The 24,875-nt window shown below is 56.1% G+C and overlaps 1 protein-coding gene and 1 long non-coding RNA gene across 2 annotated transcripts in view; one reads left to right on the top strand and one right to left on the bottom strand.

Moving 5' to 3' along the window:
- Window positions 1-24,875, bottom strand: part of LINGO1 (leucine rich repeat and Ig domain containing 1) — a 77,149-nt gene that overhangs the window by 18,189 nt on the left and 34,085 nt on the right. The gene's annotated exons all lie outside the window — the stretch shown is intronic.
- On the top strand, window positions 1,944-7,160 carry LOC121042029 (uncharacterized). The gene is made up of 2 exons (XR_005795947.1): window positions 1,944-2,038; window positions 6,879-7,160. It is a non-coding gene; the product is annotated as an uncharacterized LOC121042029 (long non-coding RNA).

The raw sequence follows: 24,875 nt of genomic DNA, 5'->3' as shown, positions 1-24,875 counted from the left end.
CCGGGGCCGGGGCCGGGACCCGCCGCCGCTGCCGCCTGCGCTGTCGCCGGCCGCCCGCTCCGGCTCCCGCACCGGCTCCCGCCCGGGCTCCGCGCTCTGCCGCGGCGCGGGGAGGGAGCGTGAGGAGCGAGGAGCGAGCCGGGGAGGGAGGAGGGACCGAGGGAGGGAGGGAGCAAGCGAGCGGCGGGAGCCGGGCGGGGGAGGAGAAGGCGCGGCCGCAAAACCAAGGAGGGGGGAGGTGGGGTGGGGGGCCAGTGTTCTTTCAGCAGAGGGGGCGGAGAGCGAGGAGCGCCCCAACCACTGCCCTGCACGGATGGGGCAACGAAACTGGCAGTGGGGACGCAGGCGAGGGGCGCGCCAGGCTCGCGCCTCAGCCCGCGCCCCGGAGCACGAGCCCCGCACCGGCCGCGCCCCTCCGAGTCCCGGGCCAGCCCGACCCAGGGGAGTCCGGGCTACAGTCCTCCCTGAGTATGTGCACGCACCCTCTTGTGTGGCCACATACGTGTGCATGTGAGCACGTGAGTGTGTTCACACGTGTTAACCAGGGTCACTGCACACTGCCGCGTGGACGGACACAAGCACGTGAACGGGCAAGGCTCCCCACCCAGCCAGGGTTGTTTGGAGGACGGCGTGGGAAGGGTCAGGCCCGGAGCCTCTGTCCTGCCCCTCTTCTCCAAATGTTCGCGGATCTCTATAGGGTCCACATCCTGGCGGCCTGGGGGCCAGGCAGGTAGAGAGGGAAGCTCCGCTGGAACGCGAGGAAGGCGCGCCAGCTCCGCTGCTTTACCCCTAGAGGGGTCTTGCCCCGCCCTTTGCAGCCCGGGTCCCCCCAACCTGGCTTCTTGTCCAGCAGAGGGCAGCAGGCTGCTATGGCCGGCTCTGGCCACCCGCACTGCATCCAGAGACCAGCAGAGGGCAGCGCAGAGCCTCAGTCTGGGCCCGCTGTCTCTCCGATCCCAAAGATCCAGGGGATTCTGGGCTGGGGCCACAGACTTAGATGGGCCCAGAGAATGGGACCTCTCCTCAGAGATCCAGATCCTTCTTGATCAGCATATGCAAAGAGAATCAACTGGAGGTGGTGTCTTAGCAGTCTGCAGAATTAACTACCACCCTTAGGAACTCGCCAGCTTCCACGTCCCTTCCACCTCCTTGAAAGCCATTTGTCCTTTCGCACTAAGCTAGTTTGATTAGAATAAGCATCCATGCTGACACCACCAGGCACATTCGACCCTTCTTCACTGTTTCTTCACAGCCCATTAGCGCATTAGTGCCCCTGACGCTGTGTACCCCACAGGGGTAGGGGTTCTGGCACGTCAAGAAGGAAGTTGAGTCTGGGGAGGCAGAGGCTGACCCAAGGCCTCTCAGTCTCTCAGAGAAACCACAGGATCCTGCTCCCAGTGCCCCCGCCCCCAGCAGAGCCTGCCCGACATTCAACAGGTACTGGCTGGCACGGAGGGGCTAGGAGTCTCCCCTTACTCCCAACACCATCTTGTATCTCCACTGTTCAGCCTCACACACACAGCCCAAAGAGTTGCACAAACCTTCTGTCCCAGCTAAACAGATTCTGGGTACTTCTCAGTCCCACTGCCACACCACTGTCTGGACAGTCCTGCCTGAAAAACCATCCCCTGTCTTCCGTACCATGTCCGTCCTCATCCTAGGCCTAGCTGGAGCCCCTCCTAGCAGGTGCGGATGCTGTGGCGCGCACTCCACATTCATCCTCCAACAACCCTCCAAGGAGGCGCTGTTGTTCCCTGGTGACAGAGAGAAGGAACCCCAGGCTCAGAGAGATTACAGGACCTGCCCGAGGTCACACAGCTAGTAAAGCCTAGAATGGGAATTCGAGTCGCCTTCCAGAACTAAGTAAACCAGTAGGGGGCAGGCTTGGCAGAAGGACTTACAGGTGGGCGGGGAAGAGGGGAGGCGGCACAGGTGTCCTGTCCCTGCAAGAGCCCAGCGCAGGCGGCTCCCTGCCCCTCAACTCTCAGCTGCCTGGACCCCCTTCCCAGGCTCCTTGGCTCCCCCACCCCGGCTGCTGGTGAGTTACCCGTGAGCTCCCGCCCTCCCGCGCCGCCTCCTCCCACCAGCCCGACAGGAATAGACGCTCTCTAGCTCCTGCGTAAAGGCTCCGCCAGGCGCCCGGCGGGCGCGCAGACCCGCTGCGGGGCGGGGGCGGGGGCGGGGGCTATTCCTGGTGCGGCGACTGACGCAGGCCCAGCGCGGCCACGGCATCTCCGCCCCCGACTCACCTGCTCCCCGCCTCAGTGATCTCGGAGGAGGAATGGGGGAGAGCCCACTGCCCCCACCCCCAAACCCCAGATACTGGCTAAGGAAGTCAGTGTCCGGGGACGGGGTCTTCTGGGGCCCACAATTATCCCTTTGAGCCTTGAGGCAGCAGGAGTGACCAGAGAGCTGCGTCTGGAAGGAACTGCCCCACAGCCTTAGTTCTCCATAATACACAGTCTCCAGGCCATTCCCCCTTCCGGTCTCTCCAAGAGAAGTGACCCCTGGCAGCACTCGTTTTATTTCATCAATGGAAACAATGGGGTGGGGGAGGATTTAGGGGAAGAACTTGGAGAAAAGGCCTTTTTGAGGGTCCAGCATGGGCCTGGTGAGGGTGCTGGCCCCTGGCCTTGTCACTCAAAGACCCCATAAAAGGGTGAGGAGGTCTGTCACTGGGTCCTCACCCCGTCAGAGGTCTCTGCATGAGCTGTCGGAGTAGCTCCTACTGAGATCCCTCTCAGGGATCTCAGGGCCATGGAGAACGTGACACACTGCAGTGGTCTGGTCCCAGGCTTCACTGACACAACCAGGGGATTATACCCTGGAGCTACAGCTGAAGAATGTTCACCCACACTTTCAGGCCCTAGTCCTTGCTGGTTCACCTGCCTGGTGAGCCCTCTGCCTGGATTCCACCTGTGCTTCAAGACCAGACTAAGACCATTCTCTTCTGTTCTGTCTCCCCTCCCCAAACTGAAATGGCCTTAGAAGCAAGGCCCTAGTGTCCTTCCTCTCTGTCCTCACAATCGGAGCTCCCAAGAGCAGGCCTGAAACTACCTGTCTCACAACTACTGGGTGGGCACAGAGCAGATCCCGGCTTCAGGGTGAAAACTCAGCAGGTCCCAATAAAGCAGGAGCTGCTGGCTGGGAGAAGCAGCCAGCCTGCAGTAGCCTGAGTGCTAAGAGCAAAGCAGAGAAACTAGAATGGGTTTGCCAGGGGACTCTGGAGGAGGGGACAGCACCCTCTAACATTTACTCAGCTCCTATTGTAAGCCAGGCTCTGAGCTATACTTTATATACTTCTCACTTCAAGATCGGTACTGCCATCCCTATTGTACAGATGAAAAACCGAGGCTCTGGGAGGGCTGGTATCTTGCCCCAGTTCACTTCGTAAGAGGTAGAGCTGGGCCTCGAAGCTCAGCATGTGTCTGATGTCACAGCGCAAGCTCTGCTCTCCCCCACTCTGGGAGGCTGAGGATGCAGGAGGAAGGGCCAGTTCCCCAGGGCCCAGGAAGGAACGGGTGGCACACACAGGCCTGCCTGTATGCCTGCTCTGTGCTGGTGCTGCCTGCTTGTATCCCAGCAGCTCGCGGGGTTTTACGATGATGATTATTTCTGAAGCCACTTGAAATTAATGACAGCTCTAAAATGGCTGGGACAGTGGAGTCATTGCTGAGACCTCTAATTAGCAAGAAAAACGGAGACCAGGAGCCAGGGAGGCGGGTGGGGGCTGGGCAGGCAGCACAGGGCATGGAGCAGGGTTGGGAGCAGGATAGAGCCAGGATCCAGCAGGAGGTCCCTGTGGAGCCGCTGGACCCCATGTCCCACTTAATGCCACAGATTTGATGCTAAGCAACTCTTAATAACTTGCTGTGTGACCTTGAGGGGCCACTGCCCCTTCCTGGGTGAAAGCTTTCCCAGCTGGGTAATGAGGGGTTGGCAGGGGTGGGGTGGTGGTGTCTCTGGGCTCAGGGCTCTGTGGCCCCACCTAGACAGTGGGGTGAGTGGGATGTGGCCTTGAGAGGGAGCTCCTTGAAGGACTCTGAGTTCCTAGAAGGCTGAATCCCAGGAGCTGGGGGCACTGTAGCCGTCCGGGAGCCATAGCGGGAGCCCCATACTCCCCTCTGGCAATGGCAGCCCTCTATGCTGGGGTTGCTGAGGCCGCAGGTATAATGAAGTCCTAAAGACTCAGGCTGGAGTGAAGTGGATCAGGAAGTGGCAGAAAATCCATAGGTCAGAGCCCTGCGCTGGTGCAGCTGCGGAAGCGGGTGGGAGACGGGGGGCCTGTGGGGGGGCTGGCAGGAAAGTCCCCCTAGGAGGTGGGCCTGGAGCTGTGGCCAGGGTTATGACCTCCTTGCCCCCTCTTAAGCCCCTCCCCAAGCCAGAAGGGACTCAGGGATGCCAGGGTCGCACTTAGGCATGTTATAGAGGGTCAGGCCCAGGAACCTCCAAGTAAAAGGACGCTCGTCCCAGTGCATCCCAGCTCCTGTCTTCTGGGTCCTGCATGGGGTAGCTGACTACAGGGAAGGGCACTGGGGCCCAGCTGGAGGGGACTCTGCACAGTGGCTGGCTCCACTGGATGTGGACATGTGCTAATCGACATGGAGGGATACCCACTGTGGCCAAGGCTGAGGCCAAGACTCCAAGGGCAGAGGTGTAGAAAGCCCTCCATCACTTCCTTAGGGTACCCTCTTCCGTGGCAGCCCCCAACTCAGGCACGTCTTACCACTGACAGCTTTCTCAGGCTCCCAACTCATTTCCTCCAACCTTTCCCCTCTTCCCTTTCCATTCAGGGCTCTGTGTGGCCCCTTCCTTCCAGAAGCCTACTCTGAGCACCTCAGTCTCCTGCTCTGTATCCTTGAGTACCTCTCTGGGTCTCAGTTTCCTCCTTTGGAAGATGGAATATCAGTAGAACTCATCTCATGGGGGATGGTGTGAGGATCTCATATATATCCAGTACTTGATGCTGGGCCTGGCACACAGTAGGTGCTTGATAAATGTAGGCACGCAGTAGGTGCTTGATAAATGGTTATTACACTGTCATGGCTGCTGTCTGCTCCTTGACCCTGCAGCCCCTCCTCTGTAAAGACAGGGGTCCACCCTAAGGTTCCTTTCAGCATTCTCACTAGGAGAGGCCTCAACCAAGTTAGTCCTCTGAGAATCAGGAACACCCTGAAGGCAGGGATTGATCTTGTGTCTCCTCCAATTTCTGCAGAGAGCCCAGAGCCCTGATTCCAGAGGGGCTGATGTGTGCAAATTAAACTCCACTAAAATCCACTAATCAGGAAGGACCAATGGTTCTCCTGCAGAAGAAGGCCAGGGCATGGGAGCAGGGGCACACGAGTCCTCAATTCTCACTTCCCCTCATCTCGGGGCCTTGGTCACCCATGCCTCCACTGGAAATGTTCTAGCACCCGTGACATTCACTTATCTAGCAGCAATATAGACACTAGCCCCCACTGCTTGGAATCGCCCTGAGAACTGGGGGAAACCAAAAGGCTCCCGGGAGACCCAAGGCAGAAGCCCTGTAAGGAGCTAAGGTCTGGGGACCGGCCCTCACTCAGCCTGGCCACGGGGCCCTGCTGGGCTGGGTGCCCGCTTGCTGCACCCATAATAGCTGAGAAGCAGGAAATTCGTCTGGGGCCGCGAAGGGGCTCATCAGCCCTGCTGACCCGAAGTCCCTCCAGGGGAATACCTGGTGTTCCTGACCTTGCAGTTCGCTCTCCTTAAAACCCAGGGAAATGTGCACTCCACTAGAAAACTAAAACAAAAAAAACCCAAACCACGAAGACACCCAAATGATGAAATTGAGAGCAAAAACAAAACCAACAAACAAAAAACACAAAAGCAGTTTATAAAAAGGGACCACCCCTGGCTCCTTGGGCTTGGCAGAGCAGCCTCTCCTGAGAGCCTGGGCTCGGCTGTCCCCACGGATCATGTCAGGGGGGCACTTGAGCTAATGTGTGCAAACAGGCAGCACTATTAGCAAATCCATTCATTAAGTGCCTGTCTTGAGTTCTGTTGTGCAGCAGACTTGTTTATTAAGTCGGAACCTGTTATTAACTTAAGCCAAAGGCAGCGGTGGTGGCTCAGGTGTCTAGCCTTAGAGCCTTGAGTTCCAGTTCTGGCTCTAACTGCTGTGTGACCCTGGGAAAGTCACTGTACCTCTCTGAGCCTCAGTCGCCCTGTGATAGGCAGCCCCTAAGATAACTCCCAATGGTCCCTACCTTCTGGCATTTCCCCCACCTTATGCAATCCCCTCCCCTTGAGTGTGGGCTGGACTAATTGAGTTACTTCTTTTAAAAAAATTTTTTTTAGGGGCGGCTGGGTGGCGCAGTCGGTTAAGCATCCGACTTCAGCCAGGTCACGATCTCACAGTCCGTGGGTTCGAGCCCCGCGTCGGGCTCTGGGCTGATGGCTCAGAGCCTGGAGCCTGTTTCCTATTCTGTGTCTCCCTCTCTCTCTGCCCCTCCCCCGTTCATGCTCTGTCTCGCTCTGTCCCAAAAATAAATTTAAAAAAACGTTGAAAAAAAAATTTAAAAAAAAAATTTTTTTTTAATGTTTATTTTTGAGAGACAGAGAGTGTGCGAGTGGGAGAGGGGCAGAGAGAGAGGGAGACACAGAATCCGAAGCAGGCTCCAGGCTCTGAGATGTCAGCACAGAGCCCGACGTGGGGCTCGAACTCACGAACTGTGAGATCATGAACTGAGCAGAAGTCGGACGCTTAACCGACTGAGCACCCAGGTGCTCCTGGACTAACTGAGTTACTTCTAATGAAGAGAACAGGGATGGCATATCACTTCTGAGATTAGGTTACAAAAAGACTGGCTTTCGTCTTGGGTACCCTCTCTCCATCACTTGCTTGTTCGTGATGACAGATCCCAGGTGCCAAGTATTATTAGCTGCCCTGTTGAGAAGCCCACATGGAAGGGAACTGGTGTCTCTAACCAGCACCCCATGATGCCCTGAGAACCGCCAATACCCACATGAGCAAGCTTGGAAGCAGACCCTGCCCAAGTCGAGTCCTGAGATGACTGACACTCTAACAGCTGGAATGCAGTCTTGTGAGAGCCCTTGAGCCAGAGGCCCCCAGCTAAGCCTCACCTGGATCCCTGACCCACAGAAACTGTAAAATAATACAGATTTGTTGTTTAAAGCCATTAAGTTTTGGGGTGATTTGTTATGAGGCAGTAGATAACTAATACATACTCCATGCATGAGATGGGCAAAAAATTTCTTTCTCCCAATGTGGCTGGGGGCATTGAGATAATTCAGGCAAAGTGTGTCCTGCCGGTCAAGTTGAGAAGCGGCACGCAACTTAGTGGTTATCAAGAGAAGTTGAAAAGATGCCCACTGTATGGTATATACCCTGGAGAAACATTCACAAGACAAGTACAGGGATTTTCACAAATGTGCAGAATGTACTAGTGAGAAACTAGAAGCACCCTAAATGCCCACCACTAGGAGAAAACATGAACAAAATGCCATGTAACCCCACACTGGAATACTACACAGCACCGAGACGGACAAGCTGGAGCTACACGCGCCAGCGTGGGGATCTCGCAAACACAATGCCGAGAAAAAAAACCCAAAGATATGTACAAGATGGTACTGTTCATACAGGGTTTAAAAACAAGCCCCAAACCCTATAAACTGTGTGTGGACACTACATATATAGGCAAAGTCTAAAAACATGCATATGTTCAATACCAACTCCAGGGGAGTGCTCCCTCTGGAGAGAGAAGAAGGGAAGAGGTAGAGACATGCCTATCCCGAACCCCACACTCTGAGGCACTCAACTTGAGTGGACACGGTGGTTCTAAGCAACACATTTAATCCCCTTAACAGTCCCATGGGTCTATTCACTATTATTCCTTCTTACAGTGGAGGGTCTCTGGGGAGACATTCTTGGGTTTTCAAGTCCAGTGGGAGGCCAGGGCTCGGTTCTTCACTCTGCCATCAACTTGGGGGACGCCACATCACCTCTGTGGCCTCGGTCTATTCTTCTGTAGCATGGGAGAGATTCGTAGGTACAGACTGAGGTGCTGGGAGTCTTGATTGATCAATCTGGAATATTTTCAGGGCTCTTGTGAGCCAAGCGTGGGGCTCGCTACATGGCAGAGGAGACTAAAAACAAGCAGGTGTGGACAAGAGAAGGTGTGTCTAAGAAGATTCGATTCAACACATTTCAGTTCGATTCACAGACAATGGCTGACATTAAGGAATATTGCTTGAGCACCTATGACATGGTTGGCCTTGTATTAGGTACTTTTGTAAATTATCTCACGTTAAGCCTCAACCACAACCCAGCAAAGTAGGAACCGTTATTATCTCCATATGCCCCCTTCCACGTCTAATATGGCCAGTGAGGAAACAGGACCAGTAACTTCCCCAGGTCAGCAACAGAGCTGAGATGGTCAGAATTTGCCCTCCCTCCATCTTCACCTGCCCTCTGTTTGGTGCTGGGGGCTAGATGGAGGGTCCAGGCTTTTCTGTCCTTTGGGGGATTCCAACCCAGCCCAGGAGGACCTGGAGGAGATTCAAGGACAGGGAGATGTGTGGTGGGTGCAACCAAGACAGGTTTCCTGGAGGGGAGGGCGTGGGCGTTTCAGTGGGCCCACTGGTGGTGAGGGAGGTGGGGGATCCATCCATCCCTTTACCCATCCATTCACTCCTACACTCAATAAACATTTGATACAGCATTCTCTGTGCCCCAAAGAGCCCATGGTCTAGTGTGCAAGACTTAATGTAGTGTGATCCAGGTGGAGATGAGGAGAGTGTGAGGAGATGCACAGAGGAGGCAGGACAGATAACCAGCAGGTGGTGATGGCTGAGCTGAAATCCAAAGGCTAAGTAGGAGTCGACCAGCTCTATGGAGAGTCGGGGACAGTGTCTGAGCAGTCTGGCAGTGTCTGGCAGGTGCAAAACCCTGACCCTGGGATGGTGGGGACAGACAGCTGGCTCTTAAGAAGGCCAGCACCGGCCACGGCAGTTCTAGTTCAGCTGAGAGGGGGTGCGGAGCTGAGGCTACCACAATCTGTCTCCCAGGTATGGTGTCTTTCTGCTGCATTCTCCAACCAGCTGGGTCCCTCTGCCAGCTCAGCCCTGTCGGGCAGTCTGGGCCCCTCTCCAGAGGGACTAAGAGCAGGGGAGTTCGAACCATCACGGTGCATGTAATTATGTGCAAAAATGAAGGTGAGCTCCTTAATAATTGATGGTGGGAGAGAGTAAATATCGGCAGAGGCACCCGGCTGCATCGCCCCGTCCCGTCTGGCTGGGACCCAGGGCGGCCGCCTGGCCACTAATATGCCCATAAATTATTGAAGTTATAAAAGAGAAAGCAGGTGTCATGTCGCACCCATAAACAGCTTGTTAGCTAAGACTAACAAAGAGGCGGCTGGCCGCCAAGCATTGCATGGGCTCCCCAACACCTCTTCTGATTGTAGAGGGAGATGGATGAGGGTGGGTATGGAGAGAGCCTGAGAGACTGGCTGGCCCCGCTCCCCACCCCCTCCCTCATCCTGACCCACTGGGGAGTCAGGCGGTACTGAGGAGGTCCACAGCCACGAAGAGCCAGAAACGGACCAGGAGCGCTCCATCACTGCAGCGTGCAAGCGGAGGCTGGCCGGACCTGCCGTGGAGGACGTTATGGGAGGCTGAAGAGCCCTGAGGGCCCGCCCAGCCTGATGGGCTGAGGCCAGTGCTGGCAAGAACTGGATGCCAGGGCCAGATCCACATGGCACACAGCCCAGGGAAGTCACTTGCTAGCTTGTGACCTTAGGCAAGTCACCTACCCTCTCTGAGCCACTGTGCGTTCACACCATCCTGGGACAGTCAAGCCTACCCTGGAGGACTAGGAGCAGGGTCGTAGGAGAATTTGTATGTGACACTCTGGGTGCAGAGGGCGCTGCCTCGTCACCCCAATCTTGCGGGAGCTCCTAACGAGGCTTCCCCGTGCTAGACTCTCCTTCCGCTCCATGAAGGCCTGCATCCAGGACATTAGGAGAACGGGGAAGATAGCTGAGGAGGGGGAAGGTGTCCAGCCACCGGCGCTTGGCCCGCCCTAGGCTCCACCACACATGGGGCATCCACACCCCCAGGGAGCAGAGGAGGAAGGTGGAGGCGAGGCTCTGGAGGCACAGCTGCCAACAGAGAGAGGCCTCACCCGGGACGGGGAGGGAAAGGAGGGATGGATGGCAATACTGGCACTTTGGCTCTTCAGGGGTGACAGGCTTGGCACCCGACTGTCTCTCTGGCTGGGGGGTCTTCAGTCTCTGGGATACTTCCTTTAGGGAAGTGGAACCACGCAGCCCGATTCGGGGCCTCGGGTGCCCGTGTTGTGCTCAGCTCTGCTGAGGGCCACACAAGGCAAGAGGAGGCAGTCCAGGCCCAGGAAGGCCCCCTCTCCCCAGCCTGGCCCTAAATGAGGCAGCCAGGTTACCCACAACCTGTTGGAGGCCACACAGGGAGCAGGGCTGGGCGTGTCACCTGGCTTTGGGCAGCAGACAGGCTCCTCTCCCCAGTCCTGAACCATCCCCCAGGAGTACATTAGTTCTGTGAGTGGGTTCCTTCTCCCAGAGGAAAGAAGGGAATCCCGAAAGTTCTTATCAGCTATGCTTTGGGCTGGGCCTCTCCTCTGGGGGTCCTTTCTGCACCCCTTGCCTTATTTTATGCAGCCGTGGTCTGTCCCACAGCAGCCTGTTTTGCACACGGACAGAGAGGCACCATGGCTGCCAAAGGGCACACAGTAGGTCACCGCCGGAGGCTGGCGCCTCGGCCTCCTGCCTCTCCCCATATTGGACTCAGTCCCGGGAGGAGGTGGGGAGATGCTCAAACTCATGCTCATTCTCCACGCTCGGTGTCATGTTGTGACAACTGGGACAAGCGCTCTGACAGCCACTGTGGCGTGGCATTCTCAGGAGCTCTCCTCCTGCCCAAGAATTCCCGGTCCTTGGCACCTGCCCACCCATCACCTGACCAGTGGGATACGGACCGATGGGACAGGTGCCTGTAGTGACAGCTGAATGGCTGGGCAGAGAGGGACAGCTCTTGGGACTGGGTGCTCGCTCTGAGTCTCCTCTGAGAGGGGACATCTTGTGCCCAGGATTACACAGGTCACGTGTGGGGGAGCTGGAACATGTGTGTCTGGCTTCAAAGCCTGCACTGAATGGGTGGGGAGGGGGGAGCACACAGCAAGAGCAGGGATGAGGCCACCGACTGTTACAAACCACTGAGCAGGGGGTGTACTTTTGGGGATGGGCTGGTCAGGTCAGGCCACAGCTCCTCAGGGCCCCCAGAATTCAGCATCAGCCCTTCTCTGACCTGTCAAGGATCCCTCCTTTTTGGTCTCTCTCTCTCCCTCCACCTCTCTGGGTCACTTTCCTTCATGCAGAGGGCCAAGGGGAGAGAAGGCAGGCTAGACCCCAGGACAGGGAACAGGGGCCCTACTCAGGCCCCCTGGATGGTTCGGGAAGCTGAGAAGGAATGGGGAGCAAGAAGGCTCGTGTACTGGACCAGGTGGGAAGGCAAGGCTATCCAGGGCTTCAGGGGAGAACCGAGACCCCCGAGGGTAGGACAACCTCAAAGTCAGGAAGGACCCTCCGTCCTCCCGTATCTGGGTCAGACCTTGATAAGGACTGCTGGAACTACCCGCAGTGGTCAGGTTACCCTGAAGGGTGAGAGGCCCACAGGCACGCGGAAGGTGGGGACCCAGGGAGGAAAGCCCGGGAGCCTCAGGTCCCGGGGCTTCTGCAGGGCCACTTCTGGCTATGTGAGCCTGCACTGCCTTCCCTGCCATTCTTGGGTGTGTGCCACCCTGCCAGTCATAGCAGGTGGTGCAGGGAGGGAAGCACGGCAGGTGGCCCACCCCAAGGCCATGGTTGAGGGTTTGTACCCTGGAAGGAGCCACAGCACTGGCCCAGAGGCAGCAAGCCAAGGGAAAATCTCAGGCGGGGACTTGGGAGACAAGGGGTGTCCTTCCTGAGAGGCTGGTGCCACCCCCCCCCCCCGCCGGGAAACCGGGGGTTTGCCCCCCCCCCCCCCCACCCCCCCCCTTATTTATGGGGGTGGGGGGGGGGGGGGGGGGGATGATATCTGCTAACAGGGAAATGGGTGACGGTGATAAGCGGGAGAATCTTCTGGAATATGGACCCCTCTGGGCAGAGCACTCGGGCAAGTCCCTTCACCTGCTCCAAAGGGTCGTGAAATTACTGAGATAGATAATCCATTCCGAGCCCTGGGAACTGGGCCCAGCATACACTCAGCCCTCGAGAGGGCAAGCCATTATGACTGTGAGTCTAGTAGGTGCAGTGGTGCTTTGTGTGTGGATCCAGTTTTTGTTGTTAAGTGTCACTGTGTTGTGTTGTAGATCTGTGCTGGGTGTGCCACTGTTAAACAAGACGTGTCACTCAGCTGTGTGTGTCCTGAGTGGGACTCTTCTGCATTTCCTTCCATTCGCCAAGGCTCCGCAGCCCAGACGGAAAACGCAGGGCCTCATTTAGGGCTTCCCAGCCGTGCTGGAGCAGTATCCGGGGTCTGTATGGAGGCAGTGCCCTCCCTCTCTGTCCCTTCTCTGTCCATGTTGTCCTAGGAGCCCAGGAGGCCAGGTTGGTGAGGGGGTACCCTGGTTCCTGGGGTCCCGAGGGCACACCTGAGCATCTATCTGCTCCTTCTGGGCCCACCTGTTTGTGGCATTTCTGTTACTTGGGAAATGAGGCTGACATTGGTGGCAGTGTGAGTGACACCAAGAGGGTAAGACAGAGCCCAGCACATGTGCCCCTGAGATGACAGCCCCAGAGCAGGGCTGAACAGGGGACAGACTGAGCCCTGGCCGACTTCTCACTGGCCATTCCTGAAGCTGATGGACACAACGCTGGCTCCCTCAATCTCTCAGCAACACGTGCAGAAGGGGCTGTTGTGCCCATCTCACAGATGAGAAAACTAAGGCTCAGACAGGTGAGGTGACTCGCCTTGTTGAAGCCAAAACCAGCAGCCAGGCCTGATGCTCGTGACAGTCATAGAGGTTTGGGGTCAGATGGGGGGCCCTCGGGTGGAATCCTCTCCATGGGGTAAGTGACGTGAGGCTCAGGCTGGCAGCCCTAGGTGGATAGATCTGGAAAGCAGACAATGGGAGAGCCCCCACACTCTCAAACCAAAACACATACATTCAGGCAGTGTGTTCACACCACCTGCTAGGGCGTGAAAACCAGCCATAAATACCTGCACTGTCGTGGTGGCTCATCAGACAAGTGGGGAGAGAGGCCTGGTGTGCCCTCAGGAAATTTCCCAGTGACTCACAGACTTGTGGACCTCTCTGTGCACACCCAGACATTCCTCCCCCATGCACACACCCCTGGAACTCACTTGTTTGGGAGCCTCTGTCCTCCTCCCAAAGAGAAGAGGGCGAAGAAGACCACCCACCCACTCCCAAAATCAGGGGGCTGAGGGGGCTGGAAGGAAAAAGCCCTGGCCAGCCAGCTTGCAAAGACCTCCTGTATCACAGCCCGGGAAACAGGGACCAGGGAGGGTCCCCAGGGCGCACAATGGGGTGGGTAGGATGGGGTGGGATGGAGGGCTGACCCTGAGGCTGGTTCCTTCTCGCTGTGTCATTCTGTAGTCTGCCCAAGCAGTAGGCGGAAGGGTGGACCTCACGACCACCGGTGCCCAGCTCTCTCCCCACTCAAACTTGGCAGGAACATTGTCACATTTAGTTAACGTGCTGGAGGCTAGGGGGTGGGGTGGGTGTGTCCCTGCACATGTCATGGTTAAGGATAAATGCCAGCTAATGTCTGAAGTGCAGGAAGCATCATGAACAAATTCAGACCTCCTGGTGGCCCTCCCATCCCCAGGCGGCTTCAACTGGCCCCTCACACTTGCAGAGCTGCTGTCTTCACAAGTCTGGATGCCTGCACTCACTCTCTACCTGCACATGCCTCACGGGTCGCGCTAGAGAGCTGGCTCCAGACCCACTTTAGAGAGGCTGATGGCCGTTCCTTAAGCAAGAAGTTAGTTCTCAGAACTAAAGAATAAAGAGAAGCAAAGTTTAACACCTTGCTGATAGCTCTCCCCCTGTGGTGGACATTGGCCAGCCTTACTCAGGTGTGGAAGAAGAGACAGCCAGGAAGATAAGATCCCAAATGCCCCTCTGATGCCTCTACGGCCTAGGGGAGCCAGTGAATGAGCTAGTGCATGAGCAGGCCTCCATTTCCCCATCTGTATATTGGGACAGCACGGTCTAGCCTGCCTGCTTCATGCAGGGGCCAGTGACATGAGGATGGTGTAGGGTCTTCTGCAAGAGCTCGGTGGCAGTGTGAAAGGGCAGACCCCCAGCGGCAGAGGGGGCGAACACACCTGCAGAGGCAGTATGGCCCCAGGGTCAGTAAAGGCGCCGATTGTTCCTGCCCGCACTCTAAGCTGCATGTCTGGGAAGTGTGTGTGGACCAGGCCTGCGGCCCTGAAGGGACCCCACCCATATGCACAGCCCCCAGCCCACCCCACCATACACCAGCTTGCAGGAGGACCTGGGAATGCACACAGAGGCACCACCCACCCTGGGCACACATGCTGGCATACTCTGGTTCTGTCCCCATAAGGAGCCTGTCCCTAGTGCCCTGCTGTCATGGCAACCAAGAGAGCTGAGTCGGGGGCGGGGACGGGGAAGGAGGAGAGGGGTGAGGGGAATGGGCTGTGGCTCACAATTCATGAAGAGGGCAAGCTCTCCTTCCCTCCTCTTCGTGCCCCCAATTTAGGTCACAAATCTATGAGCAGGTAGAGCAGAGCATGAACCACTTTCAGGAGAGTCAGAGCAGAGGCCAACCAGCCCTCTTTCCTGGGAGCATAAACCCACATTCAGGGGAAGATTTGAGGGCCAGCCCCTGGCGCAGACATCACCCCATGCTGAGCCTCCCATGATTATTCACCCATCTTCCACATGACCTGAAGTTCCAGCAGGAAAGATTTCCTCCACTGGGCCTCTGAGGCAGCTCTGTCTCCAGGATCACCCCAGGAAGGGTGGGGACTTTGATGGCCTTAAGTGCCTGGCCTGGGATTAGCTGACCAGCCAGGGAGGGTGTGTTCCTCTAAAGTGGGCCCTGAAGGGAGCCACAGACCCTGGGGGAAAATTAAAATGCCTCACACTTTCTAAGCATTTACTCTGCACCAGGCACCAGGACCCTTCTATATTCTAGGCATTAACTTGTTTCATACTCTCAAGAGCAAATGAGGAAAGCTCTAGGAGTGTCCCCATTTTACAGGTGAGGAAACAGAGGCACAGACAGGCACAGTAACTCACCCAAGGTCATAGAGGAGGAGGTGGCAAAGCTGGGACTGGCACTCTGAGTACACTCTAGCTGAAGAGTGTGGAGCTGTGGGCAGGGCCCCTGGCTGGTGGCAGGGGACTTAGAACCCATATAGTCTTACTGCCTATTTTCCAGGCACTGATGCTGAAGCCAGGAGCCAGTTTCCCTGGTTGTCTCCCTAGGGGGAGCGCAGGGATGGGCAAATGGCCAGGTGGAGGCTCTCAGACCAGGCCCTGCTATGGTCTCCAGGCTGTCTTGCCCCCCGGTAGGAGGTACTAGGAAGCCAGAGCTGAAAGTGTTCTGGTCCATCTGCCAGAGCACAGGCCAGAGGAGAGGGAGGCCCAGCTCACAAGAAGGGCTGACACAAGGTGGGTAGTGATCAGAACAGGAAGGGAGGAGAGATGAACCCTGGGAAGGGGGAATCCCAGGTGTCTCCCTGGAGCAGGCAGTCTTGCAGGACTGGTAAAGTCCTGACATGCAGAGAGGGGAACAGACATTCTGGGAGGAAGAAACAAGGTGTAAGATACAGAGGCTGGACAGAGTGGGGTCTGTACAACGTTGACCCACAGAGTGCCTACCCTTGCCCAGCACGGGATCAGAGTCAGTATATGCCAGAGGCCGAGTGGGAGCCTGGAAATTCCTCTCCAGGGTCTCCCTCCCCAGCACTGAGGCCAGTGTTTAACTCATTGCTGAGATGCATCAATTTCTAAAAGGCCCAGGGGCCTAAGGGCCCCCTCAGGTTGAGCCAGGAAGACTCATAAATACACCCATTGTTAAGACCTCAGACGGCTTCTTTCATTGGCACTGCCTTTGAACCTAGGTTCTGGTGGACAGGCAATGGCTGGTGGCTCCGAGCAGGTGCTGGGTCAATGGCGGTCTTGCTGAATGTTCCAAGCAGCCCAGGAAATGCCCTGGTAAAACCTGGCAGTCCTCTGTTGCCACGCCCCATGCGCTTCTCTTTCCTGTCTGCTTTGCCCTTCCCTCCCTGCACCCCACCCTTCTTTCTTTGTGTCTTTCTATCATTGTTCCTTTATTTGATTTTCAGCCCTCAGCACTTTTTCTGAAAGGGAACAGCTGGGCTGCTGGAGTCATGGAGGAAATAGTTTTTTGACTACTTTGCAGAATCCCCTTCTGTATGAAAACTGACACCACCATTGCTAACTGATGGATGGACAGCGAGAGATTTATTTCCTTGCTTCCTTCTTCCCTCCCTCTCTCTGTTCTAGGATGTCTAGGAAAGACAGGGCCAATGGACAGCAGAGGGGGAGAGGGGATGGTAAGTTGGGGGGACTTTGGTATCAGATGGCAGCTGGGCCCCCAGTAGCATCATTAACCCCATTTTGCAGATGAGAAGACTGAGCACCATCATCACCCAGACACAAAAATAATTACAATATTAACATCAGCCGTAGAGCTAGCATTTAAGGAGCACTTGTTGTGCACCAGGCACTGTGCTGGACACTTCGGGTACAATGACCCTTATGAGGCAGGTACATTACTGGCCCTGTTTTATAGGGGGGAAAACTGAGGCTCACAGAAGGGAAGTCACTAGCCCAAGGCCACACACCTGGGCCAGTAGAGCTGGAATCCCACCCACGCAACCATGTATGAGGCCATTCTGCCAACTGCACCCCTCCCCCCACCGCAGGAAAGTGGGAGAACCGAGACTTGAACCCACATTTGTCGACACGGTCATTCCAGGGCTGGGTTCTACTCCCATGTTGATTGCTACTGCCGAGGAATGTTAGATAACAATTCTAATCACAGGAGGACCTGGCCCGATCCTGACCCTGACATTGATTCCTGAGGCCGACGGGTGCAGAGCTCCTGGCCTCTGGGGCCTTGCTGTCAAGTGGCAACAACCAAGAGGCCAATTTGGCTACACGGTGTGTAAGCATGGGCACAGCACGTGCAGGTATGTGACATAAAACCTGAGGCTTTCAGAGACTCTGCCATGGAGGGCAGAAGTAAGGTGGAAGAAGAGGAAGTGAGATTTCAAGATAATCTTAAAGTGAAAAAAAATTATTACGTGTCAAAAGGAATTGGGAGACTTAAATGGCTCCCAGGTGGGACACAGAATAAAACAGTCTTCGCCATTATTTCTGTTATTTTCTAGTGGTCTCCATGCAGGGAAACTGGGCAGAGGGTCGCCATAGCAACCAGGGGCATCCGGCAGGGGACTGCCCCGGGGTCCTGTAACTCTGTCTGGTTCCAGCAGGGCAAGTTAGCCCAGCAGACTCCAGAGGGTCTTGTCCTGGACAATCATTTCCTCCTGCCCTAGAAGCCATCACAACAGGGAGAGGACAGACTGGAGTTGCCTAGCGGGCGGGGCAGGCCGGGTTTAGCCTGGGAGCCACATCTGAAGACTGACGTCTCAGGACAGGGATGGGGTGAAGTGAAGGGTTGAAGGGTTGTTGGAGGCAGCAAGGGAGTCCCGAAGGGTGGGCACACGGCCTGGGCACAGAGGGGAGAAGCCATGCATGCTCATGCAGATGGCAGGGTGAGGGTTGGGAGGTGTTTAAGTAAGCAGTGGCGGGGGGGGGGGGTGGGGGGGGGTGGGGGTGGGGGTGGGGGAGGGAGTCCAGGTGCTGGAGCGGACAAGGCACAGTACAGAAGCTAGGGGCTCTCTCAAGCCGCCCTGTGTCCATGTTAATGGAGGGCAGGTAGACATTTTAGAGTCTGAATCTAGAGTGAATTTGACCTCACTGGTGAGCTTCAAAGGCAGGGGTCAGGCAGGAGAGGAATGTGGAAAAGGAAAATACCAACTGGAAAAAAATACCTACGGCAGACTCATGCCGCTTTTGATGGAAAGCTGAGCTGGGGGGAAGAGAGAGTCCTCCATTTGCGGAAAGATAGTTGGGCGCTCACTGCCTCTTTCACTGTGTAACCCTGGTACCTGACACTCAAGACAGACTTTTTGAATAAATGAATGAATGACAGAAGACTGAATGAAGAGTGTTTAGAAACCGACACGGAAGCTCTCAGGAGACACCTCTCTGATAATTTGCAGGCTGGTGTTGAAACAGCCAGGCAGCTAAAGAAACCAAACCGAATGAGCGCCAGTCAGAAGAGCGTGTAACTCTTGATCTCGGGGTCGTGGGTTCAAGCCCCATGTTGGGTATAGACATTACTATAAAAAAACCCAAAAAACCAAAAACAAAAAAAGAGAAAGAAACCAAACTAACCTAAAAATGCAGACGAGGAAGTGGCAGGCCCAGGAAGCCAAAGCACACGCAGAGTTTCCAGCAACCTAAATCTGGAAAATGTGCTAATGGTTCCTTCTTAGGGCCAAATGACAAAAGCCCAAATTTGTATCAAGTAGTAACTGATGACAGTCAATTTCTACTAAGGAAGTACCACATTGCACCTCGGTGTTCAGATTTCTTTAAGTTGTGCTCTGGCTTAATAAGCCAGGATTCTGAAGCAGCACTAGCCTCCCAGCTTGAAGCCACACTTTCTAAACAGCTTCAGATGAAGAACAAGCACAGACAAAGAGAGCCCCTGATGGATGAGAAACTCCAGCAAGCGACCTATAGATTGTGGGGCAGGGCCAGGGCTGACCCCTTGACCCCGGGAACTGCCCCAGTCTTACTTCAGGGGGAAAGACGCCCCGCCATCATTTGGGGCTTAAGGTTTTTGGGTCTCTGGGTTTGGCCAGGCCCCCGGGGAGTCCGCACAGAAAGCTGAGCAAGAGTGGCTTCGGGAAGCCTCTCAAACTTGAGAAGTCAAGGGAAGCCACAGAGCGGGAAATTTAGAACCTGCTTCCCATTCATGCCAGAACCCTGGTCCATCTATCCGCCAAGGAGATGTCCCTTTGATAAAGGCCCATGTGATTCCTGAAAAGCAGCACAAAGACGCCATGGAGTCAAACGGTGTGAGCGCATGTCACGGGCCCACCGGCTTTGGGCAAATCTTGCCTTCTCCGTGAATCAGGGCATCAGTGGCCCAGAGCAGCCCTCACAGGGCCATTGTGAGGATCGAATAAGACGACAGAGACCAAAGTGCTTCATTAATGGTAAAGTGCCAAGAAGAGTTACTACTGTTCTTGTTGCTCTTATTGATTCACCGGGGACAGGGGTCCCTTCCCACAGTCCCTGAGGGCCTCAGAAGCCTCTCTGGGCCTTCCAGCAGCATCCCTTCTCCGCACTATGAAATCCTGGCTGACAGCTCTTCTGTCCTCCTGAACAACCCCAACATCTCTTGCCTGTGGCTGCAGCTGTACAAAGAGTGCGCGCGCGTGTGTGTAAGTGTGTGTGTGTGTGTGTGTGTGTGTGTGTGTGTTGCTAGAACACAGAAATCTCATTTCCCCCCCGTGTCAATATATGTCCCCGATAGTGTCTATCACTCATACGTACTCCAGACACACCACTCCTCCAAGCCATTGCTTCTGTTCTCCACCTGGAACCTGCTCCCCTTCCTTGCCCAGTTAAGTGGTTTAGGGTCTAGCTCCAGTCCCTTCTTCCCCAGGGAGTCCTCCTGGATTTCTCCAGCTCAGTGCCTGCTGGTCAGTGGTGGGACCAAAGGGGAGAAGGTAGGAAATTGGGCTCACCCTACAGCCCGTCTGGTTTGTGCCAGTGGCTGGTAACCAGTGAGCCTCCCTGGAGGGAGGTGTGCCTCTGTCACACCACCTGGTATTTACCTAGTTATCTGTCTGTCTCCTCTGAATATGAGCTACTGCAGGGGATGGTGGGGTCTGACAGGCCCACTGAGTGTAGAGCAAAGGATAGGGTGAATGGGTAAGGCCCCCTCCCTCACACCAGCCACCTCACTTTGGGAAAGGGAAAATGCCGGTTGGTAAAGAAGCTCTCAGAACCCTATGCTAGGCATAGGGATGAGGACCTAGGCCACTCTCTTATTTGGGGGAGACTGAAACCCAAAGAAGGAAAGGGACTTGCCCAAGGACACACAGCCTTATGTAGTTCAAGTGGCCCAAGGCCTAAGTCACTGTCCCTGCCCAGTGTCCCCTTCCCCTCGCCACCCACCTCCCCAGGCCTCAGTTACTCATCTTGGGTTCATCCTGGGCTCTAGGACCGACTCGAAGTTCCAGCCAGAGAGGATGGCATCTTCCTGAAGGATGAGGGAAGGTGCTGAGGGAGAGGCGGGGTCAAAGCCCAGTGGGCCACCCAGACCACCCCGGGCCCTCTCAGTGTAGAACAGAACATTTGTTGAACAGAATTGAATTTACTGTTCGATTGCAGGAGATGTAATTTGATCTGGGTCTTATGAAGCCCTTAATAAAGTCAAGGTATTACTGGTATCTGCTGCTTTTTTTCATTTGTTTTCTAACAAAAACAAATGCCCTGGGAGGGGGGCGGAGCTCAGCTGGGAGTGAGGGAGTCTGTCTTCCCATTCCTGGCTCTGCTGCCACCAAGCCAAGTACCCCTGGGAAAGACACCACCCCCTCTGTCACAGAAGCAAAGGTCTTCACCCGCAAGGTAGGGGCTGTCCATCAACTCTGATGACCCATTTGGGGAGGCAGCCAGGAAAGGAAACAGGATGTAGAGCTCCTAGGAGCTGGAGGTGAAGGGGAAGAGAGCTGAACATTGATTTGGTGCCTTCTGTGTGCCAGGGTCCCCATTCCCCTCAGCACACGGTATGCTCGTGGCAATCCTGTGGGGCAGGCGCCTGTGGTCATCAGGTTGGGATGTCTGCTAAGATCCCAGTCTTCCCCCTTTAGGTAGGTGGTAAGGAACAGTGCTTCCCTATCCCCTCTGAGGCTGGGCATGGCCACATGACTCACTTTGGCCAATGTGGCGAAAGTTACCTGCATCACTTAGAAGAGGGAGCTGTAAGAGCCAGAGGAGCCTCGGCCAGGCCTCTTCCTGCTGCCTGGTATTCATGCTGGGATGGGGGCAGCTCCTTCGGCCTGGGGTCCCAAGTGACAATGAAGAATAGATGCCCCTCCCCCTGTTGCAATCAGAGCAAAAAAAAAAATGCACCTAAGCTGTTGTAAATCTGAGATTTTTAAGGCTGACACAGTGCCGCGCTACTGCCCGTTTCCTAGATGAGGAAAAGGAGGCTCAGAGAGGTTCAATTAACTTGCTGAGGAGCCAGAGTGAATGCACAGCAAAGTTCAGAATCACTCTCAAGACCTTCGATGCCAAGACTGTGCTCTTCCTAAGCCGGGGTCCTGGGACGGCTCCAGGCTGGCTAGGTATGGTCAGACTCCAGCCAGGGGGGACTCGGGCCTGGTGCTCAGCATCCATTCGTCTTCATTTTCCTGTCTTTGCTGTGTGCAGTGTCCCTGCAACCCCTCACGGTGGCCCATCGGAGTGGCCAGACTAGGGCCTGGGTCTGGGAGGGGTGGAAAGGGTTGAAGAAGAGAGGTCCGGAGGGGTCATGGATAGGGTTCCAGAGCTAGGCAGGCCTGGGCTCTGATCCCTCCTTCTCTGAGCCTGGGTCTTCTCAGGTGTCAACTGCTCCCCTAGTCATTGGAAGACTGAAACAAGATGTAAACACTTGGCACCTAGGAGGACTTGATGCTTGGGCTTCACGATAGGCAGGGGCAGCACCCAGAGCCGAGGAGGTCCCTGCTTCCCCCGCCTGCCCCTCCCCCACCCCCTGCTCAATGGGGATGAAGCCAGACTCTCGTCCTCTGTTTTCTCGAGACACATCCTAAAGGAAGCTCGCCCCCTCGTCTCCTGGGGCCCTACTCAGCCCCTGGAGGAGGGAAGGATAGCAGTCTATAACCCCATTTACAGTCAGGAAAGGGTGGTCCAGAGAGCAGGGGCTTTCCCGGGGTCACACTTCAGGAGGTTCTGGTAGAGCTGGTGTCACAATGCTGGTCCCCTGACTCGGCAGCCTCATTTTCCAAGGATCTGGAAGGGACCTCCCCAGAAGGAAGGCTGGTGCCCCAGACGTGACAGGCAAGGCTTCCAGGAGAAGGAGCTGGGGGGGGAGCCAGAGACTCAGCAGATGCGGTAGTTCTGCTATAGAGCTGCCCACGTGGCCTGGGCCCGCCTGGAGCCTGGTTCTGCCCCTAGACCCCAAGCCCCCTAGTTGTCACCCACAGCCCTCTTCCTGCCATCTCACTCTTCTTCCCCGTCAGGAAAGCTCCTCTCTACAAGGCCGCCTCCCCAGAACATGGCCATGGGGCCCCACCACACCTTTGCTCAGGGTGCGCACCCCTCCAGGCCCAGGACCACATTAACTCATCCCTCCCTGTGCCCCAAGACAACGCCAGGGACCATGTCCTGAGTGATAATGCCAGCGGCAGCTGCCATCTAACAAGGTCTACTCCAGTCCCTCCACTGTGGTGGGCACCTCGGGAAACCTGCAAGGCAGGTGCTAGCATCCCCATTTCACAGAAGAAGGAAACAGGCTCGAGGAGGCTCATTTGCCAGAGATGCCACAGGTATGAAGAGACGGGGCCAGATTCACACCCAGATCTGTCTGCCCCCAAAGCCTGTATTCTTAGCATATCCGCCCCCCAATCCCTTACCAGATGGATGGGTGGAAACAGCCCTCTCCTTTCAGCTCCCTGCACCCCCCTCCAAGCCCCACCCCAGCACGATTCCTTGCTCTCCACACAGCCTTCCACGTCTATCCACCCAGACATGTGGAATCCCACTTGCTGAGCTACTACAGCCCAAGGAACCTGTGACATACTTGGGTTAGAACAGACGCCTGCCCCTGACTGAGGCCCCGCCCCAAGAGCAGGCCCCGAGCCTCCTGACCTCCTCTGCCCCAGTGTCACTGTCCATAGAGGGGGCACTCAGAGGACAGGGATGAAGATAGGGAACCTGGAAAGGGGTCAAAGAGTTGGCTTGAAACCAGGCAGCGTGCGGGGATGTGGGTTGAAAGGAAAAGGTTTACCAAAGGCCTGGACAAGGGGTCAGAGGGGACACCGGGCCCCACTTTGGCCTTGGGCTCAGTTCTGGAGAACACAGGCCTCTGATCAACCCCCAAGAGCTCCAGAGAGCCCCCATTGTTCCCTCTGCCTCACTCCATCTCCCTCTCTCCTTGTCTTTTCCACCCCCTTCCCCTGCCCTTTTTCCCTTCCTAAAAAACACAGAGAAATGGGATTCATAAGCCTACACCGCCTGCAAAGTATGGTTCAGCTTCCCCAAAAGAGGAAATGCCAGCGTGCGGGTTCTCATGGCAACCCCAGCTCCTCCCCCTGCACCCACCCCGCGCCCATATGGTGAGATTCAAATGGCACTGACTCAGCTGGGCCCTGGGGTCCGGGGCCCGGGCCGCAAAGGGGTGATGCTGGTTTACCTGGCTGCTGTTAGCCCTGGCCAGAGCCAGGGCTCCTGAGTAGCTGAGTCCACCTCCTACAGGGACTCTCATGGGGGGCGGTGCACAGGGGGCTGGCTGTCCAGCTGTCCCAGGCCCTACCCAAGGAGCAGAGAGGTGAGGGCAATATTCAGGAGCTGCCTCAACCCTGACTGGGGGGACCTCTGTGGTCAGCAGTGATCTAGTGTAGTCTTTGATGGGGGGAGGGGGAACAGGGGCCATGGGACAGATGATGACAACCCCCTCTGTCTGCCATTCCCTCTGCCCTTGTTCCCTGATATATGCCATGGACTTCGCGAGTTCTGTTAGGTGTGGAGGGAGCAGGTTACGGGATGGCGCTGGGCTGGTTTCTGTGCCCCAGGTGGTGGCACACCAGCTACCTGAGCCGCGCCATCCCACGCCACAGCACAGGCGTCCAGCAGCCCCGGTCTCTGAGCGGCAGAATGAGGAAGTGAGGCTTGGGCCCTTGCCATGACTGAGCTGCCCCGGGCACCGCTCCTTCATGCTCCTAACAGTTCCCAATGCCCAGGGCAGCTCCCACCAGCCTGCCGTGTGGACTCCTGGTTTTCCAGGCCAGTTGGCATGTCTGTGACTAATGAAATGGAAGCTAATGCCAGGCAGGCTTGGGGACAGCAGGGCTGGCGGCTGAGAAGCAAATCTTCTAGGACCTGGCACTCACCCCGCTTCCTTTCCCAGGGCCCTGCAGGACAGACAAGCACAGCAGGGCAGCAGAGAGGCGTCTAGGTCCCTGGGATTACTACCTGGCTCCTCCTCCCTCTACCCAGCTCTTCCCTGAAGCAGCTGCTCCAGACCTGGCCAGCCTTGGGTCACCGTCAAAAAACCACCCTGAGTGGGCTAGGTGGAGGAGGGACTGAGGTCGTGAGGAACCCAAGCCCCAAACCTGAGGGGACTGAAGGTTGGGACCCACTTAGTGTGGCTTTATGAATGTGGTTCCCTCTGCTGTCTTGGGCCCATTGGGCCCATTATCCCTGGATGCTCTGAACCCCTAACTTCCCTGTCTTGATTCTTCCAGTATTCTCCCCAATTCTAATCCCTCTCCCCAGACATTTCTTTGAGTGTCAGAGTCATGGAGCCCCAAAGGGGATAGGCTTGACTCCTTAGGAGCCCAGAGAGGGCTAGATGGGGCCCAGTGAGGGTCGGGAACTGCATAAGATCACAAAGCAAGTCTGGGGTCAAGCTTAAGGCCCTAAAACAGGTCCCCTGCCTTCCTGCCCAGGGTCCTCTTGGGAGTATCAAGCTGCTTCCTCTGATTCTCTCTTCCCCTCAGCTGACAGGAAGGAAGGAAGGAAGGAAGGAAGGAAGGAAGGAAGGAAGGAAGGA

This window comes from Herpailurus yagouaroundi, unplaced genomic scaffold (assembly GCF_014898765.1).
Source record: "Herpailurus yagouaroundi ecotype Mexico unplaced genomic scaffold, PumYag 184, whole genome shotgun sequence".
Classification (NCBI taxonomy): domain Eukaryota; kingdom Metazoa; phylum Chordata; class Mammalia; order Carnivora; family Felidae; genus Herpailurus; species Herpailurus yagouaroundi.
This window is presented reverse-complemented; position numbering and strand designations above follow the sequence as displayed.